Source organism: Boleophthalmus pectinirostris, unplaced genomic scaffold, assembly GCF_026225935.1.
Source record: "Boleophthalmus pectinirostris isolate CB_2022bp ecotype Guang Dong unplaced genomic scaffold, ASM2622593v1 HiC_scaffold_8, whole genome shotgun sequence".
Classification (NCBI taxonomy): domain Eukaryota; kingdom Metazoa; phylum Chordata; class Actinopteri; order Gobiiformes; family Gobiidae; genus Boleophthalmus; species Boleophthalmus pectinirostris.
This window is the reverse complement of record NW_026571515.1, coordinates 35498289-35514098: the sequence shown is the minus strand read 5'-3', so window position 1 is coordinate 35514098 and position 15810 is coordinate 35498289. Positions and strand designations below refer to the sequence as shown.

General features: G+C 35.9%; 1 protein-coding gene across 1 annotated transcript in view; it reads right to left on the bottom strand.

Moving 5' to 3' along the window:
- LOC110154019 (membrane-associated guanylate kinase, WW and PDZ domain-containing protein 3-like) overlaps positions 1–15810 on the bottom strand; it is a 367298-nt gene that overhangs the window by 275262 nt on the left and 76226 nt on the right. The gene's annotated exons all lie outside the window — the stretch shown is intronic.

The following is a 15810-nucleotide window of genomic DNA, read 5'->3' as shown; positions in this document are numbered from 1 at the left end:
TTAGTATATGATTTTCCATACTTGTCACAACCCTAAACAGACATGAGATATACTGAAAGATATGCAGATTTGTTATATCCATATTGTATTTGTATAGACCTTTTATAATCAGACCAGACAGTTTCCAAAGTGCTTTTCAGAGACACTTTGTTGACCTGGTTTAAAGCTAATATCTCTCTAATAACAGGGCCTATTCACACAAAGCAAAAACTGACACAAAGGTCAACGTCTTCTCCATCAGCATAAATACAGTTTTCATTATAGGTTCAGAAAGTAGTGCCATTATTATTAAAGCGTGAAAGACATGATTGTTGTCATAAGGCAAGTTTGAGTTCGGCATTTGTGCACAAAAAGTCTGAATATTTCTTTCCAAAACAGTAAAGCTCACATAGAGTTTAATAGGCCATTACCCTCTTTCTGAAATTCTAACATCAAATACTAGAACGTGAATGCAAGTATAGATGAAAAACTAAAAAGTGAGATCTTTAAAGGTGCACTGTGTAACCATAGAGATGCTATTGCTTTGCCTGTAATGTTCCACAATATGGTATTAAACTATAAAATGCATTTATTCAATTATGGGTGTTTTTGTTGCTCAAAAATACCGTTAACAACATGCATTCTTACTTTGAGTGGAATCACCGCTTCACAGATCTCACCTGTAAATTAACTTAATGGCATCTCCTTGTAACGCAAATTTTAGAGCTAGGGGCAGACTACAGCTACAGAAGCTGCATCAGAAGATTTGTTCTTTAAGGAGCCTGAGTATGAGTGAAGAGACTGGAGATGGAATGTAAAGTTTTAGTGAAGTGTATTGAAAAAATTTTAACAAATGATACAAAGACAACAATTGAAGAACAAAATAAACACAAAAATAGAAACCAGTCCAGTTATTGCACTTTATGGGTATAGTCCATATAATTTGAGGTATTTCAATCCAAGTTCAGGGTATAGCGCGCCATCAGTATGTTGTTTTTTTTTAGCTGAATATAAAAAAAACTGACCTAAAAGGTCAAAAAGCACAAATAAATATCATTTAAATAAAAGTACGTTCCTAGGTCTTAAGTAACCCAAAATAAATTCAATATATGCATAAACATACAAGCATCAATAAGTGAATAGTCCATATTCAATTAATTATTATATTCAAAATACCAATCAGTTAATTCATTATTAATCAGAATACACATTAACACTAATTAGATAAATGAAATATAGTCATTTATTAATGACCCAAAAATTCAGTAAGGTTACCATTTAACAAGGCTAACCATTTCAACAATCAATTCATTACAATTAATTACAATTAACTACAATTAACTACAATTAACATTCAATTCAATTCAGTAAGTAAATAAGACAATATCAATAATTCAGTCAGTAAGTTAATTCATTCAGTAAGTGCACTCAAATTATCTTAATAAATCAAAGAGTAATCAAAGATGCCCAAGCAAAGGCCGATAAACTCAAAATATTGCACAATATCATTATTTCAAATTAAAATGCTTGTCTCTATGATGATGGATAAGTTGAATGCCATACTTTGGAACATTGTAGGCAAAGCAATAACATCTCGAGGACACATACAGGTAACAGGCGCTCCACCGGGAAAGTTACACAATGCACCTTTAACTACTACTATAAACTAGAGAATTAAAATCCAAACAGTGAGTAAACAGGAGTGCTACTTTACCCGATTCCATTGCTTCTTACAGCCAAAGTCCAATACCACCCAAAATCGAACTCACTTTGAACAGACTAGCACTTTGTTATCCACTATGTTGCTTTAGCTCAGTATTAGCAGCACAGACCTCCAGTGCAGAGAGGCAGATGGGAGCGCCTACCACCAGATTGTGTTTTTGAAGACTTAAATTGGAGCGTCCTGTGAGGATTACCACGTCTTGTCGGAAATTGGCCTAATCCACAACAAATCCACGGGGACATTTGCTCGTATTCATTATAGCTGATGTCCTTTTAACCGCGCAGCAAAAAAGGGAATTGCTATAGCAGTATAAATGACTTGGATCCAGATTTTTGGAGTGTTTTCATCTGTTTGAATTTCTTTGCTTGAATCTTGTGACCTTGATTTGATATTTTAGTTCCAGATAAGATTTTACTGCAATCTTTCAAAACCTGTTGCCTTAAAAATACACTCAAACCAGATAGGAACCAGTTACAAATGTTAACAATTCAATCTTCATCCATTAATTCACTGAATAGTCACTTGATATTTTGACATCAAGTAATTTAAAGGTGCATTGTCTCCATGGAGATCTTATAATTTTGTTTGGAATGTTCCACAGTATGGCATTAAACATATCAATCTTGCATTTTATTACATTTTGCTATATTACGCAAAATTGTGTTTTGTTTCATTCACAATTTTGAGTAATGATTTATTATTAGTCTTTCAACAGCTCCAAAGCTCAAAATGCTCTGTTCCACCTTGTGATGTCATGAAGTGGTAGTTTTCAAGATAACAGCTACCTTTTACCTTAAGTTCAGTAGAGATTGGAAATTCTAGATGTAAAATTATCTAAATGATTCTAGTGATTGTCTAGGAAGTTTGAAACGCATTAGAGCACTTCCTGTATTACTACATGACATCACAAGGTGGAATTGGTGGTGTTTTCTGTTTGAGAGAAGAACAGCGTAAATATGCAGGGTTTGTGTCATACCAGTTTGTCAAAGCCTGAATGCGTCAGATCTCAGAAGCTAAGCCGGGCCTGGTTAGTACTTGGATGGGAGACCACTGGGAAAATCAGGTGCCACAGGGGGGCGCAAGTCACAAAAACTGTTATTGTGTCCTTAGGCAAGGCACTTCATCCACATTGCCTCTTATGAGAGTGGTGTGTGTGTGTGTGTGTGTGAGTGATGGTGGTGGTCGGAGATTGGCAGTCTCGTTCACATCAGTCTGCCCCAGGGTAACTGTGGCTACAATAGTAAGGTACCATTAGAAAGTTTAGAGTGAATGAATAATGATCAGTAAAGCAACTTTGAGTGTCCAGAAAAGCACTATATAAAACTGATCCATTATTATTATTAATAATTATTATAAAAAGGAGTTATGGCATAGTACTTAAATAAATGAAGATGACTATTGTGAATTCAAGAGACTATACTTACTGCAGCTGAGGGCCTGTTGCTTCAGATTCATTGGCTGAGGGCTTAAGACATCAATCCAACAATGTTATTAGCGTAGCCTGATTAGCCCCAGAGCACATTAGCGATGAATGATAAGTAATCCTCTGCACATTCACGGAGATACGACTCAACAGCGGCGCTCATTTGGATCAATATGAACTGTTTCCACAATAGCCTTTATCAGCTTAACACACAACTAATTGAAAAGCATTGACTTACAGGAATTTGAACTTCATTACTGCAGACAGGATCACGAGATTAAAATTAGTTTTGTTATTTAAAAGGTGATATATGAGCCTTGTGAGCTTTAAGTCATACCTGGAGTTATGTTATGTTTAATTCACACATTTGAGTTGTCCATTATTAATAGTCTGTCTACATCTGCCAAGTTCAAAATGCTCTGTTTCAACTTACAAAACGGAACCGGTTCATTTTAGACAGTTTACAGTTGTCCAAACTTATTCCTCAATTACTTCATGCATTCTGAGCATCCTAATTTTTCATCGCAATGAGTTTAAAAGCACTTTTCACCACATTCAGAGTTATGATAGGACTGTAAATCCAGCAACAACTAGCATACTAACACCCACTTCCTGATAAGGGGACAATAGTTGCAGGCATACACAACATATTTTGACCTCAAGAGATACTTATACAATATATCTGTACTGGGGCAAGACCAATTTTGCTCAAATACATGGAAAAAAATTGGATACCGTAAAATTATTCTGCCATTTTTATTTCAGTTTTATGAGAATTCCACACTCATTACTGAAATCCTTTGACATTTAATAACATGCAAAAGTGCTCATTTTAACAGCTGAGATAAATGGTTCTATTTTAGTCAACTCCAAAAGAAATAAAAAATTTAATTCCCATTGCAATTTTCACTCGACAACGCTGAATGTGCGGTGCCAAATTACCACAGGCATATTGTTATTATTATATTAAAAATTGTCGGGCTGTAATCTGCTATCAGTGGATGTGTCAATATCAAATGTTAGCTACATAATTGAAATGCCACAGCTTCAGAGGATTCCTGTCTGTCGATTCAGTAATAATGATTATAAAATGATGTAAATTATGAGGAGGCATTGATCGCACCAAATGATCTCACCACCACTGCTGCCTGCAACTATGCAAATGTTCTTTTTGGTGGTTTGTTTTGTTTGTTTTAGCATAAGCTCAGAAGTAGAAAAGTGAATTGAAATGTTTTTTTAGGGAAATGTTCATGCAAAAAGTGAAGAAACGGCGCTGTACCTTGATTTTTACTGTCTTAAAAACATGAAAACTAGTCAATTTTGAGGCGTTTGCAGTGGTCCAAAGTTACTCCTCACTTACCTTATACATTTCAAGGTTAAAGGTGCACTATGTAACTTTTCATTTGGGGGTCCATCACCTACTTGCTCTTCTTGGAATGTTCCACAGTATGACATTAAACAGCTCTACCTTACATTTATTCAATTACAGGTGGTTTTATAGTTCAAAAATACCTACAAAAACGGGCATTCTGACTGTGAACAGGATTGCCTTTCCACAGATCTGACCTGTAACTTAGTCTGGTTTGGTCTCCGTGATGATAGAAAGGTTTAATGCCATACTCTGAAACATTCCAGACAAAAACAAAGCAATAACATCTCCGTGGACAAAAATTGGTGACGGACTCTCCATCAGAAAAGTTACACAATGCACCTTTAAAACTGACAATAACTAGCATGGTACTTGCCATGTTTGGTGCCAATGGAAACTGATTTTGTTGGGAAATGTTCATGCAAAAAAAAAAAAAAAATTCAAGGCACTGTAATTTATTTTTACTCTTAAAAACACAATATATGGAACAACTTTGGACCAGTTATTCTATGCATTCTGAGAATCCTAGTTATTCCACAAGTTTATAAGCACGTTGAGACCAGATACGTGATGGTTAAAACAACAACTAGTATGGTAAAGCACGTTTTCTACAAAAAAACACTTTCTAATTCAATGCAGACAGCACACAGCAGGCATAGACCTCAAAAGCTGATTATACAATATGCACTACTGCTCAAACGTTTTAGAACACCCTCATTTTTCCTAGTTATTTACTGCAATTCAAGTTGTGCAAGTAAAGTGAAGAACTTGAAATGGTACAAAGGTAAGAACTGAACAGCCAGAGGTTAAAATAAATGATAAAAGATAACAAAATACAAGTCCAAGCTCTGCCAAAACTACCTCAAGAAAAAAAGAACAAGATGGTAAACTTGAAAACATGGAATGTCCAGCACAGTCTCTAGACTTTAACTCCATCGGGCTGGTTTGGGATGAACTGGACAGAAGAGTGAAATCCGAGCCACACATTTATGGGAACTTCTGCAACAGACTTGGAAGAACTTTCTGAAGAATATTTGATTTCTATTGTAAAAAGAATGAGCCACGAGAGTGCTCAGCTGTTATATCTGCCAAAGGTGGATACTTTCATAAATCAAAAGTTTAGAATAGTCACTACACTAAACACTAAAAACTGAAAAAAGTGTGGCGTTCTAAAATTTTTGACCGGTAGTGTATATATACTGGAGTAAGACACATTTTGTTCAAATACATGGAGAAAAACCTATCAAGTTTGAACTTAAGTGAACTCACAATTGTATAAGCCAGAGGGAGAAATTATTCATAGAAAGTACAATGTTTTAGTATAATTTATAGTTACTTATTTAAATATATAAAATAATTCCCTATACTGTAAAAGTAGGAGAAAAGCAAATAGCAAAGAGAAAAGTTCCACATATGAGACCAACTATTCCTCTTCTACAACAGAACACAGCCATAGATTAAACCAGAAGAAGGCCAACATCTAAAACTGTCACTATAGTCTCATGGGCCACAGTGGATGGGGAAAAAAAACACATTTTCTAGTATAAGGCAAAGCAGTATACACTTACAATTATATGACTCACAGCTAATGTTTGCATAAGTATTAAAAGAGCATTTCTTACCTTGAGTTGCAAAGACAGGTGGAGAGTCACATGGAAAAAAGAAAAGAAAAAGAAAACATTATTAAATAGAGTGCAAGTAATAGGTTTATGCACAATGAGGGAGACATTAACGGAACTTGAAATACCATACTATTATTATTAATGTCTTAGATTTATATAGTGCTTTTAAAAGATACCAAAGCACTTTATAAGGCATGGCTTGTTCTTAATGGGAAGGTTACACCACTGTAGCCACATCTGCCCTGGGGTTGACGGAAGTAAACAAGACTGCCTATCTGTGCCATTAGACTCTCTCAGACCACTACTCACTTACCACATTCATACTTGAAAAAAATAATAATTGTTGTAGATATAGGAAATTAGTTTTAGTGTCACATGATATCACTATACTAGATTTGTTTTTAATACAGAGGGATGTGAGAAAGTTACTTAAAATCAATTCAGTGATGTGTTGGGTTGCTTTTTTCAAAATAGGCCATATTACCATATTTTGTGATCTATGTTATAATGCTGGAGTTGCGTTTTGTTTCATTCACTTGTGTTGAACACACAAACTCTGTATATTTAGGCTGAGTGCTTCTCTCAAACAGAAAACACTCTTCCACTTTGTGATGTGATGTAGTAGTGCTGCACTGTGTTTTTAAACTCCATACAACTTCATTAGAAGCATGTGCATCATTTCAGACCTGGAATTGCCCATCTCTGAACTAAAGGTAAAACGTAGCTGTTAACTTGAAAACTACAACTGACATGACATCACAAGGTGGAACAGAGTATTTTGAGCTTTGGAGATGTAGACAGACTAATAATAAACGATTACTCAAACATGTAAATAAAACCAAACACAACTCTAGGTACACAACACAACATTCTAAAATACCTTCATGCTCACAAGAGTCAATTTTATCATTATGCATTTCATGTTGGATATTTCAGTTGAAAATGCCATACAGTGTATATATGGACTGCAACATTCAAGTTAGTAAAATAGCAGAGTTGTCATAGCAATTAACTAGGGATGTAGCGATATCCAAGTACGATATCTCGATACGATGTCATCACGGTATAAACCTCACGGTATGATATTTATTGCGATATCGTGGAAAAGCTCACGATATGGTGGGGAGGCTCATGATGTAACAATATCTAAATCTCTCAGTACAATATTTTCACAAAATACATCTCACGATACAGTATTTATTGCGATATTTTGTGGAGGCTAACAAAACTGTGAACATGCTACTTTTTTCCTTTTAAAATGCCTTGACTCAATCCAAAGAACTAAGACTTAAAAGTGCTTAGAACTGTTATTTCTATAATCTATTATAGTCTACACTAAAATGGAGCAAAGGATCATGGTCTATGTAGTTCCCTTTGTCTATTTTTTAGCTATTGCTGCACCATAACTCTGTATTTAAGCAATTGTGATGGTCCACGATATTATTGTGAGAACTTTGACGATACGATATCACGATATTTCGGTTTATTGTTACATCCCTACTAAACATGACACTATGTGGACAGTACTCAAAATGGCACCTGTAAACAAGACACAGAACCCCATGAATACGCGAAGTAGACAACAGGCCAATCGAAAAACAACCGTAGCTTCATTTGCTGTTACTAAGCTGATCCACGTGGGTTACATAGGAGCACCTCTCGTATTAGTCTCCAGCTCGTGTATATGTCTTGTATGCAGCCGGGGCCTAATTGGGTTCAGTCTGCTGCCTCCACTTTAAAGCAACAGGCTGTCAGTGTCACATCCCACCGCGCCATGGCAACCTTTGTTAGCAGCCCTCTGTGCATCTGGCAACATTGGAAACAAATCAAGCCTGCATGCTCGGGCTCATTGTGCGCCCCTTGAGTGCATCGCGGGTCTTGCGGGAAGGGAGGGGTGATGGTGGGGGGGGGGGCTAACGTGTGTCGCTAATTACGTGCTAGCTTGTGACCCAGCCAAGCGCTAAATATGGAGGCATATGTGTCGACGCAGATCAGGAAGCAATCGGCATGTTTACATGGACGGTGCTGAAGAATTATGCATGAGTTTATGTATAAGTAGGTTGAAAATCAGTTTCTAATCGATATTAAAACTAGTATTGAATCTATACTCATTTGAGCAAGTATGAAACTTTCCTGAATGTCTTTAGAATGATCTTGAGCTGTATCAGAACAAGTATAAGAGCACATAGACTAGTATACGCCCATGGACCTATATGGAACCTACCTGGCCGAAAATACGAATAATGTAAAACAAAATACAGTGATTTAATGTTGAAAATTACAGTCTTTGGTCTAAATAAAGAGTCTTTTTTATCATTGTGGTATCTGAATAATTATCAAGTCTATTCCTTAGTATCCAAATCGAGTCTGAAATTGTGAAACCGTGACAACACTATATAAAAGAAAGAAAAAAACTGAAATGTGCAGTTATAACGTTGTTGGTGCACTGAACTCTGAATGATGTATTAATTTAGTTTTGGATGAGTTTTTTTTGAATAATTGCATAAACACACTGGTTATTACATGGACAATTAACTATCATAAATATGTATGATTAGAAATAATAACAAGAGACATAAAAGGTCTCTAAACAAATAAGAAACTCCCCCAAACGTTTTAATTTCTGGAAAATAACATTATTTAACTTTTTAAACAAGATGTACTTGTCATAAGAGCAGTGCCAGCTAAATTCAAATAAACAAATATTACAAAAATACACTGCGCTAATAGCTAATCGATAAGAAGAACTAAAAGTTGACATGGAGTTACCCTGATTAGTAGTACTATTAGTTAATTATAGTTAAATACTTTTGAGGTACATGGATTCATCTGCAATTCAAATTTTGCTGACAAAATTTGCTGATATTAATTGAATGCAAATTTTTGTCCTCTTCTGGATTAGTTCTTGTTTAGAACCATTACAGCAATGAATCCAAAAGTGTTTATTTTGCATTTTCTTTTAATTATCGGATCATTATAGTAATAGATTGTAGACCCTGTTTTAGTTTGGTTTTTAGTCCTGTTTGGATCCGTTGGTACTCCAATATAGGTTTTTATGAATCATTTAATTATTGTTAAATTTGGAGTGAGTCTAATTCATATTACAGTGTTTTATTGATATTTCACAATGACATCACGCTGGGGGTGTTCTGCGTGCATTTCTATTGGCAGAATGTTCAGCAAACTCTGCCAAGAAAGTTTAAGATGAAAAACTCAAGAAAAAATAAGAAATGGATTCAAACTACACATTTTCATGCACTTATGATTATCAATATAAGTGTTTTTGTTTCTGTTTATTAGTTTGAGTTTCCAAAAAAAGGTGAGTGTGGCTAAGTGAAAACCTGTTGGATAATGCGAGCAAGCTTGTGTTTGTAATTTATTGTATGAGGGACTTGTTTAGCGGCACATATCGTCTCACCTGTTGTCAGATTGTGTAGAAACAAAGCTCAGATTAAAGTGAGTAACAGAGCTTCAAACAGAGCAGTGCTTTCAGTTAGCATTACATCCCAAAAGAATGTTAATGCGATCAGCTGCAAAATATCAGTATCAATATAATAGCAATTGTTTACTATTTTAGACCTGGTTTAGCCCTAGTTAAGACCTGGTATAGTCCTGTTTTAGTCCTGGTTTGGACCTGGTAGTACAGTGAAGGCAGTGAAGTATTTTCTTAGGTGGTACTTCATGTACAAAGCTCAAGAGCCACTACACTAAAGCAACAATACTAGAGTCCACATCTAGAAATCATTCAAATACATGCTCGTATTACAGTTACTCCCTTATAGGAACACATCTCAGCCCATCATTACTACATGTACACAAGCAAGCTGCAGTACTCTGACATATAAACCCCATTATCCCCTGTGCTGGAGTGAAGGTACTGCATGTGAATGAGGGGGCCAATAAGCAGCACTATAAATGTAAAATGTGTCTGTTGGCTGTACGGCGATGGGCTGGCCCCTGCTTGTTAGATAGATCGATTCTCCGTTTGAGCTTCGGCTTTACTGCCTACTTCTCCCCATTGATTGGCTAGACATGCGGCGAAATACATCATCCATTCTTCAGCGAACAGGCCCGGGGGGAGGAGGGATACATGGCGGTGATGGGGCTGTGGGGAACAAAGGTGTTGCTATGGAAGGCGCATAAATAAGCCTATGGGGAGATAACAGGAACAGAGAGAGGCCCGCTGGCGTACAAGGCTGTGATCAGACGCTTTGTACCTGCTCTGGATCCTCTGTGCACTGCCTCGCTCATTTGAATTGGCTCTTATTTGGGCTGCATAGAAACTAGCAGTTAGAGTGGTGATAAAGGGAAGCTATAAATATATGTGAAACATTTTTACACATGGAACCACTGGACAACCTTGTAATGTCATAATACTAACATTTCAAAGTCAATGTTGATACTAAGGTCAAATTGCAGGTCATATCTGTGGAGAGATGAGCTTCCTTACAACAATAATACATGTTTTTAATGTATTTTTGAGCAATACAAAATCTCTAACTGAATAAATGCAAGATAGGTTGGTTTAATACACTACTGTAGAACATTCCAGGCAAAGCAATGATATTTCCTTGTAGAAAACCAGGTGGTGGACCCCCCTACAAAAAGGCTGCATCTTTAAGACTTCTTAAGAAAGTAAGGCTACGCTCAGACTGCAGGGCTTAATGCTCAATTCAGATTTTTTTGTGAGTCTGTTGACATTTCCAATTAAATGTGACTTGTATGTGATCTCCAGTGTGAACTTTAAATGTCTCAAAAGTCTCCCGCATTTGCATTGGAGAACACAAGGACGTCACACGCAGCGAGCGAGCTCAGTGTTTACGGAAGTAGCCTAAATGCTCGGCTTGTCTCCCAAAATATGGTCCAGCTGTTCCTAAAATGGACAGGTTACACGTCCACGGCCGCTTCGTTTGTTTTATTTATTTATTTGTTTTAATTTTTTGTTGACATTGGAGCCAGGACCGCCTGTAGCTGCGCTTGGCCATTTCTTTGACAATCATTCGAAAAACTGCTCAGTTCTGACAAGACCCTTCCAATTTGGCCTGAATAACTCGCTAACCTCGCTTTCCCTCCACTGACTAGACTCCGAGCCTGATGTGTAGGTGGGATGAATGTGACCTTGCTGTTCAGACTGAAGTTGCATGTCAAAAGATCGGATATGTATTGGTTTTAGGACCATATGTCCAAGTGACCTGGGTCGCATTTGAAAAAATCAGATGTGTGTCATTCAGACTGTCATTAAAAGATCAGATACAGGTCACTTTGGGTCACTTCAGGCTGCAGTCTGAACGTAGCTTAAGTATAGTTTCTTATTCTATCATGTGTGTGATCAAGTTCTGATAGATTTAAAACTATTAAGGAAAGGTATATTTTTTTCCAAAACTATGTAACTTCTAAGGTGGAGGGTTTGTTACTTACTTACAGTATTTCTTTGCATGGAAGGTTTCTCAGTAGAGCATTAAACATATCTGCCTTGCATTTATTCAATTACAGGTGTTTTATAGCTCAACATTACCTTGAAATACATAAATTCTTACTATCTTCAGGCTTGCTTCTTCATAGATCTGACCATTAACTTCCATAGTATGAAATGATCAAGGCAAAGCAGTAACATCTCCAAGGACACAAGCAGGTGGCAAACCTCCATCGGAACCTTTAACCTTTAAAGTATGAATACCTATTCAAATGAGTATCTAACTAGTATAGAGTAGCATCTGGGTATGCATTTTTGTAATAATTCTACAAAATACAACAGGCTCTACTATAAATTATTAGCCATCAATTAGAACTGGCAATCCCCAAATTATTAAGACATACATTTTTGACAATATCGACCACCCTCCATAATACTGAACAACACAGTGTATATGATGTGTAGCTGTTGTTTTTTAGCTCGCAAAGCAATCACCAAAAGGAAAGGTCAATGTCTTGCCCAAGGACACAACTACAGCACACAGAAAGCTGGTGATGAAAGAATCGATCAACCTTTTGGTCAGTGGGCGTCCAATTTCATGCAGGAAAGCAAGACTCGGGCCACGAGGAAGGTGAGACAGGTGAGAAACAGCAAAAGACATCAATGGACCAGGAAGAATAATATTAGTACTGTTAACATGCATGTCCAGATCTATGTGGCGAGATGGAGCACTATATGAATACGATATTAGAGATGGTTCGATATGAATTTTTAAACACAACTTCAGGTATGTTTGTGATGAGGAAACAACATTATAACATACACCAATATATGAATAAATCCTCCAATATCACCTACATATTTGCACAGATGTTAAAGGTCAGAATAGATTTTGATAAATATTGTCTTCCCTTGAAAGATGATGTAGAGGTGAACCAGCTTGTATTGATTTTAAAGTATTCAATAGAGCAGCTAAACAAAGCTCATAATTTGCATATTCAATTAACTATGCTGTGGTCACCTTGATAAACAGGCTACAGAAACACCACCAGCTCTATTTATATAATGTACGCTTCTAATGAATTTAAACCACAGCTGTCTGGCCAACAATCAACGCAATTATAAGACTTGCCTAGAGAAAAGCAAGATTAATTTGGCAATAGAACAAAATTATTCTTACTGCAGATTAGCAAAAAGCAATTTAACTTATGTTTTACAACCCTAACAGCAAAGCAAATGCAGGTTTAAACACTGTTAGCCTTCACATTTTGACACAATAACAAATAAGTCTTATATAGATGCTCAAAATGACTTTACAGTTCGGTCATGGGAAGATGCTATTGTAGCCACAGCTGCCCTGGGTTACACTGAAATAAGACTGTCAATCTGTGCCATCTGACCCCCACCAATCTCACTTTTATTTTTTACTACCACTAATTTTACTACAAGCTTGGACTGTTTAAAAAGTAGGATTCTGGTCACTCCACATTGTAAAAAAAGAGAAGACTGAAAAAGTAAAACAAGAATCCCAAGAATTCAGAACAAGTTTGTAAAGGTCCATAGTAAAAGTGCAAGACCTTTCAGCAAACATACAACATATCTTGTTTACATATGTATTAGGGATGCAACAATAACTGAAATATCGTGATGTCATATCGTCAAAAGTCTCTCTATCGTGGGCTGTCACAATATATAGAATCACAAGTTCATTTGCTTACATGCATGGTTTTATAGTAGGAACAGCTTATAAACATAGGGAACTACATATCCCATGATTCATTTCAGTGCAAACAACATGAAGAAATATGTTTTTTACTGAAATTCTTGGGATTATAATGGAAATAATTCACACCAAAATCTTGTCAAAGTAAAAAAGTGTCCTATCTGCAATTATATTAGCCTTTCCAAAATATCACAATAAATATCGTACCGTGAGATGCATATCATGATAATATCGTACCGAGATTTGGATATCGTTACATCCCTAATATGTATCTATATGAATCAAGCATTTTCAGTTTCGATACAGATTTCAATACTATCAACCGATACCAGTGCTGAGACTGAAAGTAACATTTAATTCCTTTAAACACAAACAAACTTATCTAAATGTGTTATGTAACTGTTTTATCTCTCAAGGAATTATTTAAACACTACCTCACACATCACGATAAATATAATAACAAAGAGCAAAAACATATATGGTAATGATAAATTCTAAATAAGTTGCAAAAACGACAGCAAGAGACATATTAGGATATCAACTGAACTGATATTTGGAAGCCGATATCCGATCCAGCCATTTTCCCAGTACTGGCCCCCATGTCCAATACCAGTATCGGATCGGTGCATTCCCAAATCTTGTTCTTTGCAATGGACATTTTGATTTGATTTTGATATACTATGTCCACCCTACAACTATTTTGCAAACTTAATATTTTGTATATCAGTCAAGCATTAAAAAAAATCCAATTCAAGAAGGTGCACTATGTAACTTTTTGGTTGGTTCTTGTTCCTATGGTTATGTATTTGCTCTGGCTAGAATTAGACTTATAGACAAACTATTGATCCACAAGAGAATTTATTTAGACACAGTAGCTCACACATCACTAACATAATATATTAACAAAGACTAAAAAATATTAATTAATTCTAAATAATAAATTCTAATAAATAAATAAATAAATTCTAAATACTACATTCTAAATAAGTAGCAAAAAAAGATAGCAAGAGACAGGTGTCAAATAAGACATAATTATATAAATATAAATCTATCAGTCAAAATAAAATGGAAAAACAAAACAGTAAAATCTCAGAATGTTCCACAGTATGAGATACAGGCCTACCTTACATTTATTCAGTTACAGGTAGTTTTACAGCTCAAAAATACCTAGAAAAACAGGTATTCTGACCCTGAGCGGGGTCACCTCTGACCTGTAACTTGGTCTGGTTTGGTCTCTATGAAGATAAAAAGGTTTCATTTTTACTGTGAAACATTTTAGAAAAAGTAATAACACTTCCATGGAGGAAAGCCTTTGACAGACCCTCCACTAGGAAAGTTGCACAATGCACCTTTAACCCAATAATCAAAAGTGAACATTCCATAGTAGAGGCAGTCAAACTTGAACAGCAGCAATCCTACTTTTAAACCACAAGGAGATGTGGCTGTTCTGAAAAAGGTCAATATTTTGCAAGTCTAGTGACCAGAGGCTGTAAAAGCAGACTCAAAGTATTACATAACAGCGTAAAAACAAATAATTACACCTGGCTATGGACCTTTCTGAAAAGCGTCCTTCTTTTTCTATTTATTTCATAAGAATCACTTTTTAGGAAATCGATATCTTGCGCGGTGCTTTCAAAGACTGTAAGGAGCTTGTTTCTTTCAGCTCCACAAAGTAGCGGCGACTTGGATCGATCGGGTCTGATCACAACGTCCTGGGACCAATTTAGATTTGAGAAGCACAGACGCTCCTTAAACACAACATAACCTACACAAGTCAAGTCAATGGAGAAAATGTATCCTGAAGAAAAGGGCAAAGTGGTAACAATCAATGCTTAAAAACATGTCATCTCTTATTAAAAGATGTATATAATAATAATAAATAAATAAATAACTAAAATAGAAACATAAAACAACGCAGACATGAGGCAATGTGATATTTGTCCAGACTTGCATTCAAACTTGTAAATAATCTGCAAACCTAAAAAAAAAATCTTCATTCATTGCACTGTAAAAGCATTAGTTAAAGCCCCATCTGTAACTTTTTAGGTGAAAGATACATAAAAATAAAAGCATATGTTTTCATAATGGTTGTTTTATTACACAAAAAAACTTGACAAATGAAAAATCCATCTTTGCTGTGAGCGGGCTTGCATCTCCAAAAACCTCCATCTGGTTGTCGTCAAGGAGATGTTATTGCGTTGGTAAAATGTTCCACCATAAGCTATAATGCACATCTATCTCTATGAACAATGGAGTCATGCCTGTGATGTGATTTAATTAATCTTGTTTGAGTCTTTCAAAATGTAAATACAAACAGAATATATTTTCAAATGCATACTACATCTTTAAAGGGACAGTCCGGAATTTTGGACATAGGTCCTCATTTCCTAGTGAGCCAAAGTGTTGGAGACGTGTGAAGACACTTTTTAAAATATTCCATCCAGTTTTTGTATTTGCAGAGGTCGCTGGGGCTAGGCTAGTGCATGTCAATGGCCATAGTTAGCCTGCCACTAAAAACAGTTTTACCAACTCCACAAAACACCCAAAGTAAATCTATT